Genomic DNA, 8,638 nt, shown 5'->3' with positions numbered 1-8,638 from the left:
TCCCCAGGCCTCTGCCAATAACAGGCATTTTCATTCTCTTCAAATTTGCCAACTTGAGGTGTGAAAAAATGGTATCTTGTATTCATTTGCATGTCTTACTTAGCGGTGAGTGGAAACATTTTTTTTCATGTGTTTCTTAGCCATTTGAATTTTGTCTACTATAAATTGCCTATTGATTTCCTTTGTTTATTATTTTTCTAGAATATTTTTTCTTTTATCTAATCTTTCCTAAGAAAGTATACTTAGCAATATTTTCTATACCTTATTTTAGGATGTAGCGATTCAGCTTCTCTTAAAATGTGATTTCCCCAATGCAGTCTCTCCTCACCGAAGAAAGGCAGGCAATAATTTTAAAAAGCAAAATGTACTGGCACTAAAATTTCCACAAAGCATATTTGATTTTTTTTAACTAGCACTTCACCTCTCAATTTTTTAATATGTAATCTCTCTCTCTCTTTCTCTGTGTTGATGAACTTGTACTTCTGGTTTGGGTTCAAAAATAAATAGGTGATCTAACTTTTATGCTCAGTTTGAGCTCCAGAACCTTCTATAATAATGTGTTTGTCTGTGTATGTGTGTGGATAGGGGATTGGGTATAAGCCGGTGGTGTCCACAAGATGTCTTTGTATCAATACCCGGAGGGCTTCTGCAACCTAACGACTGACGATAACAGCACAGGCAATTTGCTGAAAATGACAGAACCTATATTTTGGTACTAGAATAAGAACTATATATATAATTCACTATATAGACAATTTAAGCAAAATTACACATAACAAATTATAAATGACACATCATCGCTTCTGATATTAATATAATTATATTAATTAATTATATATAATATATATATTATTATATTATATATATATTATATTAATATATATAATAATATAATATATAATATATATATAATATATAAATATTATATATATAATATATATATAATATATATAATTATATTAATAATTATATTATTAATTATATATATAATATATAATATATAATTAATTAAGCCTCCACCAAGAATTACAAAGACCTCGGCTCTGCCTGGTTCTTGGGCACTCTTCTGTCTTTTCAGATCTCTTTGCTTCCTGCCTCTCCTCTTGCCCTGAGTTGATTTCTTTCTCATATCAGGGCCCTGTTTTCCAGTCACTGCACGCTCCCATCTCCACAGTTGCCCATGTTACTGTTCATTCATTCCCGAATTGGAGCAGTTAAGGATACTAGCTTCCTCTGATACTCTTTGCAGAACAATTGCCCTGGTTGTCGGCAGCCATCGCTTCCTGGTCCTGAAGCTTCTGCCTCTCCTCGGACGCTCTCTGCCAGCCTGTGCTTCAGTAGCACTGCTTCACTTCCCACCCCTGCTGTGTCAGGGGGAAGGATTTTATAAACTTTAGAGGGAGAATGTCTTCCAGACTGGTACCTGGGTGAAAATTATTTCCCGTTCTCATTATTTAAAGACGTGAACACTGTGTCACTTCAGGTAGACACCCATGAACAGTCCGTCCGGCTGCTTAACCGTAGAACTCTCAAATTATAAACGCTGTTCATACCTTCGGGGGTCCTGCAAATCTTGTTTACTTAAAAAAAAACAAAACAAAACTCTTTGAAGTCTCTAATGAGCTATATGTAGCTAATAATTTGGAAATATTTATCAGTTGTCCACCTCCATGAGACTTGCTGTTTCCCCTTGGTAATCTAGGAGTTCATACATCTGCAGCTGGGGCAAGAGATACACCGACTTCACCAAAATATGGACACAGCACATTTTTCGTTATTCCAAGTCATTACTAATATAAGGCAGGTTGTGTCTTCTACTGAAAATATTTAGGGATGTCAGAGAAACTGCAGCACAGAACAGGAAGAAACTCTAAGTTGTGCTGTCAGGAATCACTATTCCACATACTTGATCTGCTATCCTCTAACCCAGAGAGAAAGCTTCACCCGTGTGTCTCTGCTAATGGGACTTAGCTTCCCAGCACTTTGCTGACTCCCCAGTCTCCCGTCATGAGAGCTTTCTCCTATCTCTTCTCTCAGTTGCCAGGCCTTCATCTCCTATTAAATACTGAGCTTCTTATTTCACAATTAAGCAGAGCCACTTATCTTTTTGCTTTTTTAAAAAATTTATTTATTTATTTTCAGCTGTGTTGGGTCTTCGCTGCTGTGCGCAGGCTTTCTCTAGTTGTGGGCTTCTCATTGCGGTGGCTTCTCTTGTTGCAGAGCACAGGCTCTAGGCACCTGGAGCACGGCATGTGGGATCTTCCTGGACCAGGGCTCGAACTGGTGTCCCCTACATTGGCAGGCGGATTCTTAACCACTGCGCCACCAGGGAAGTCTCCATTTATTTTTGTTTTGCCTTAACCTTCTTCTCTCAGATTATGCCAAAGCTTTGTCTTTCCTATCCAATAGGGCCATTCATAAGAGAGCTATTTTCCATTGAGATTAAGCTCTCTGAACACAGAATTGATGACTGTCATCCAGTAAATATATGAAACACACCCTCTCCATCAAGCAGCACAGCCCTTAGAGACTAGTCTACCCAAACTTCCATCTTGGCTATCTATGTCCACACATACTCCTCTTACATTCTTTCCCCTTCGCCTTCCTCTCTCCTTCTGTTGCATTTAGACAGCCAACTTTGCAACCCTTCCCACTTTGCTGGGGTTTTAATCAAAAGATCCAGACACCGGACCTCTCTGCTTACTCTTGAATAGCAGGTCCTGGGCCAGGGTGTTTAATGCCACTCTCCTCAACACGTGTTATCAGCCAACGTACACTTTCTCTATTTCCATTTCCTCTTTGCTTATGGGTTTTCTCTAACTGCTGGAGGCAGTCCTAGGGGTACAGTAACCAGGTCTTCTCTAGGTTTATTTTTCTCTTTCTTTGACCTGCACCATTTAGTAAGCGCTTGCTTTAGCACACCACGCGGTTGAAGGAGCCTCACAGAAGTATTCCACCTTGTTCTTGAGAAAATCCAACGTGATGTTTGCTGATCAGAAGGAAGCCTTAGCCATTGCTGCCAAGTGCTCTTACCCTGTTCTCCTCAGACAAACCATACATCATCCGGCCTGGCCCAGTGCTGTTCAGCCTAATGCTGTGATTGCATTGTGATTACCTGAACTGGACCTCCTGCCTGCCTGAGATGCGATCATTTCTCGTGAGTATAATTCATTGCCATCATTGAGGGCTTGGAGATGATTCATTTCCACTGTCTCCTGTGGCTTCTAAATAAAACATTTTAAGCAAAGAATAGACAAAGGGAAGGCTGAGAACAGTGATGAATTCCTACATCACTCCCAGCTGACATGTTCCCCTTCCCAGACCAGGATCAGTGCATTAGGAGTAAAGAGATCACTCATTTCGTGACATTTTTGTAATAAGTTGCAGTGTTCACTATTGTGTGATTGAAGTCCTTTTTATTTATTTATTATTTTTTTAGAAAGATGCTACTAGAAAGAAAAAAGTTCTCCCTCAATTCGCTTAAGATTATGCTGACTTTCTGACGGAAATTCTTGCTGGGTAACCTGATGCCAAGCCTCTAGCTGGGAGGATGCTGCCTCAGTCTGAGACGCCTGGACCCTGGTGCCACATTAATGCATTTTTGCTTCTCTATACCTGAACCCAGAGCTTGCCCCAGAGGGTGATATACCTACCGAAGGCGGGTCTCTGCCTAATGTAGGTTTTCCTTTGTTGCTTATACCCGGATATGCTGGAAAAGCTGCTTTTTATTCTCCGGGAGAAGGAAATACTCACGTCACAAAAGGATTCTGAGCATAGGGCTGGAGGTGGGGAGAGTGTGATAGCCTGAAGGGGACCTGGCATAAGGATGAGGGCAGAGGAGAGGGGATAATAGGCAAATGCAATGGCAGCCTGCCTTCCTCTGGATTACAATTATGTCAGCCGTTCCATTTCTTCATTTCAGCCAGCTCAAGTTAGCTGTTATATGCAGCTTAAAGCATCTCACAGACACAGCCTTGATGCAGTGAATAAGCTGGATTGGCCTAGTTTTGCTGAAATATTTTTACTATTCACTTAGAGCCCACCCAGGTCAACCTTCTTTCTATCACTCCTGTAGCAACGATGGCATCTCTTCTACAATATGCCATTGGGGTAGAGCCTAATTTCTTCTTTCTCCAGTAAGTCATTATTGCTTTTCTGAAAACCTACGGGCTGGTTGACAGCACACTTCCTACTGAGAATTTCCTTATACTTTAATTTCAGTACTCTTTTTTGCTTCCAATTTTTCGATACATGAAGGAGTAGCTAGTACTTACATCTTAATAAATCATAAAATACTTCCTTCAACTCTCTTCCTCCCTTTCCTTCTTAAATATTCAAACTTCATAAAATGTTGATGAAAAGTAAAAATTAATAAAACAAATTATTTTAAAAGACTCAAAATGAAAGCAGTGTTTAAAAAGTTTGTATCAGAACAATGTATGTGAATCTAAGGTATTAACTTTTTTCAGGATTATTTTAGTGTTGAATTGATTTTGTTCTAATTCTTTGAAAATTGTTAATGCCTGTGTAATATGTCTGTATGGTGATAGCTATTTATTAATTAGGATATTAGATTCACCAGAAAATAATTGCATATATCTCAAATCACATAGTATGGGATTTTAATGTACTCTATAAAAAGATAGAGAGTGGTTAAATTAATTTATGAAAATCAGAATGCAGAGCCTTTAACATAATGATCATGGGTACCATGGTGTGTGAAATGAGACATACACGTTTTAATATAATTTTTGCATTTATAGCTATTGATAACAGCTAGAGCGTGATAGCCTGAAATTACAATCTGTTTGCTGACTCTTGTTTCTCTTGTCCATAAAAGGCAGGCCGTTTCACTTGAGTGTAAGAGATGAGCAATGAAGACAGTGATGATTAACAACTACACCTCTCTTCTGGAAGGAAATGATACTATGCCATATCTTACAGTTTTCAAAAGAAAAATACCATAGAGGAATTCTACTTTAACTCAGATCTGGATGTAATCCTGATGACACCAATAGATATGTAGACATGTCATTGGGCAGAGCTGAGTGAATCATGGTGGTGACATTTTCACTACCAAGTGCTCTGCCTTAACTCTAAGTATTCAGTCAAATATTCTAGTCCCATTGACAAAGTCTTATGAGAGTGGTAGCTAGGAAGATATTTTTTGAGTTTTGATATAAAGTTTAAAAAATCAATAATAAACTTGTTTTTAAAAAATCTATATAAAATCACAGCCCCCAGCTTTCCAGACTGATCTAGATTAATAGTACTTCACATCAAGATCACATGTTTCCTTGAGATTGGTGGCCTGTACCTGATGATCACACACTGTCACTTAATAGATGACTTTAGAGCTAAGTTTCCTAGTGAAATTACAGCTGGTATCCAGCCCCTTGGAATGATTAATCTGAAACTATAACTTAATCCAGAATTTCATGTCTTGTTCTTTGCTCCTAAGCTTACAAAGAACATGACTGGCAGAGACTGGAGTTCATGGTGGGGTTTTCTAGGACCACTTCTTTCCAGAGACGTCAGGCAATTGAGAACATAGCTTTTAACTCCTGTCGTCTCCTGTGCCATTTGAATTGTAGAATCTGGAGCAAGAAGGTGACACCTTTAATGTGAGGGAATCAGGGAACTTGTCTTTTTATTTCTTTAATCATTAATTCTTTTTTATCTTTTCAATCTTCTTCTAGGATTTTTACAGTGCAGGTACTGGCTCTCTTGGATCTATTCTTTGTATATTTTAAATATATCATTTCCCCTCAAATTCTGTAAGAGCCAGCCAGCCTTTCAATTAACTGGATTGTTAAGATTCTCCTATTCAGTATGTTTTTCTTGTCTCCATTACAAACGTTTTAAGCAGTTGTATGTATTATTTGATTTAATCTTGCCTGGTCTTAGATCAGCCCTTTTACAGTGATGCAGATTCCATCAAAAGTTGATGATTTTCTAACGCTTTTTTTTGTCTCATATGTGGGCTGAGAACAGCAGGGGCAGGTGTAGTGAGCCAATGTTACTAAATCCATCCCTGCCCAGTGACTTTGGCAGGATGCAACTTGGGAGATAAAAGGGCTGTGAATGAGCTGGAAGATCTCACTCAGTAAACTCCATAACACGTTATGGTGGCCACCAAACAATTCCAGCATAACAAAGAAAAAACTGCATTCTCCCTCTCAGTTTTCAAGAACTGATGATTCTCCACTACCCCATAAGGACTGAGGTGACCAAGGAAAATCTATAGGCACCATTAATAGAGACGGAAACCCACAGAGAACATAGTGGAAGCCACTAGCCATGTAAACAGAAGAGGTGAGTGACAACGTATTTCTGGATACACATAAGACAGATAATAAACTGGGACTCCCAGAAATTCACTGGGGGTGGGAATTATTTTTTAGGAGATTGAATTAATGTAGGTGCTAAGCAGAGACTTGGAGCTATTTGGATTCAGGTTTAAATATTATTGTGACATTAAGTTTTTGTTATAATTATTTATAATATTAATGTTATAAATCATGATTTAAGTTTTGGTGAACCCACTACCCATATAAAAAACTAACATAAATAATACCATGGAATATATCTGTGGGCTTCCCCTGACCCTGTCCCCCTCTCTGTTCCTGAGGTAACAACTATCTTGAATTTTGTATTCAACATTTTCCTTGCTTTTTGAAAATTGTTTTTATGTATTGCTTGTATTCCTGGGTAATGCGAGTTTTAGTTGTCCTTCTACAAATCTGGAGATTTATAAAAATAGTATCAAATGTTCTTTAGTGTTCTGTGACTTACTTTTTTTACTCAACATTATAATTCAAAGACTCATCCATATTGTTATATATGTAATTTATTCATTTTCACTGTTATTTAATATTCTATGGTATGAATATGCCACAATTTACTTATCCATTGTTTTATTCAGGAAATTTGAATTGCTATGGTTTTTGTTTTTAAAAACAATTCTTCGGAATAAATCTGTTACTTTGAAGAGACTCATTGCTTGTCAAGTTGGGGAGAAAGTCATCTGGAAGCTGTGCTATTTATGTGCTCTTGTGGACATTTAATCAGAGTGTGGTGCTTCACTTATCTCTGTTTTGTCAAAATTAACTAGAGTAATCTGATCAAATGAAGTTTTCCTGAAATGCCGTATTTCTAATTGGGTGTTATTCATGTTAATAGTGAAATCTGCTGTCTTGTGAATATATAAACATATTTTACATTGAGTTTCTAATGCTGCCACCGTAAGCCTTATTTGGGGCACTGAAGAAAATAACAACGGGGGACTTCCGGGAAGATGGCGGAAGAGTAAGACGCGGAGATCACCTTCCTCCCCACAGATACACCTGAAATACATCTGCACGTGGAACAACTCCTACAGAGCACCTACTGAACGCTGGCAGAAGACCTCAGCCTTCCCAAAAGGCAAGAAACCCCCCCACGTACCTGGGTAGGGCAAAAGAAAAAACTAAACAGAGACAAAAGGATAGGGAGGGGTCCTGCACCAGCGGGAGAGAGCTATGAAGGAGGAAAAGTGTCCACACACTAGGAAGCCCCTTCGCGGGCGGAGACTTCGGGTGGCGGAGGGGGGGAGCTTCGGGGCCGCGGAGGAGAGCACAGCAACAGGGGTGCGGAGGGCAAAGCGGAGAGATTCCAGCACAGAGGATCGGGCCGACCGGCACTCACCAGCCGAGAGGCTTGTCTGCTCGCCCGCCGGGGCGGGCGGGGCTGGGAGCTGAGGCTCGGGCTTCGGTTGGAGCGCAAGGAGAGGACTGGGGTTGGCGGCCTGAACACAGCCTGCAGGGCGTTAGTGCAGGGCGGCTAGCCGGGAGGGAGTCCGGGGAAAAGTTTGGACCTGCCGAAGAGGCAAGAGACTTTTTCTTCCCTCTTTGTTTCCTGGTGCACGAGGAGAGGGGATTAAGAACGCTGCTTAAGAGAGCTCCAGAGACGGGCGCGAACCGCGGCTAAAAGTGCGGAGCCCAGAGACAGACATGAGACGCTAAGGCCGCTGCTGCCGCCAAGAAGCCTGTGTGCAAACACAGGTCACTATCCACACCCCCTTCCGGGGAGCCTGTGCAGCCCGCCACTGCCAGGGTCCCGGGATCCAGGGACAACTCCCCCAGGAGAACGCACGGCGCGCCTCAGGCTAGCAACGTCACGCCAGCCTCTGCCGCCACAGGCCCGCCCCACACTCCGTGACCCTCCCTACCCCCCCCCCCCCCCCGACCCCGGCCTGAGTGAGCCATAGCCTCCGAATCAGCGGCTCCTTTAACCCCGTCCTGTCTGAGCAAAGAACAGACGCCCTCTGGCGACCTACACGCACAGGCGGGGCCAAATCCAAAGCTAAGCCCCTGGGAGCTGTGAGAACAAAGAAGAGAAAGGGAAATCTCTCCCAGCAGCCTCAGAAGCAGTGGATTAAAGCTCCACAATCAACTTGATGTACCCTGCATCTGTGGAATACATGAATAGACAACGAATCATCCCAAATTAAGGAGCCCTGTGGATGAAAGGCTCTTGGTGCTGCAGCCAGGAGTCAGTGCTGTGCCTCTGAGGTGGGAGAGCCAACTTCAGGACACTGGTCCACAAGAGACCTCCCAGCTGCACATAATATCAAACAGCAAAAATCTCCCAGAGATCT

The sequence above is a fragment of the Lagenorhynchus albirostris genome, chromosome 8, assembly GCF_949774975.1.
Source record: "Lagenorhynchus albirostris chromosome 8, mLagAlb1.1, whole genome shotgun sequence".
NCBI lineage: Eukaryota > Metazoa > Chordata > Mammalia > Artiodactyla > Delphinidae > Lagenorhynchus > Lagenorhynchus albirostris.
Note: the sequence above shows the minus strand (reverse complement) of the source record.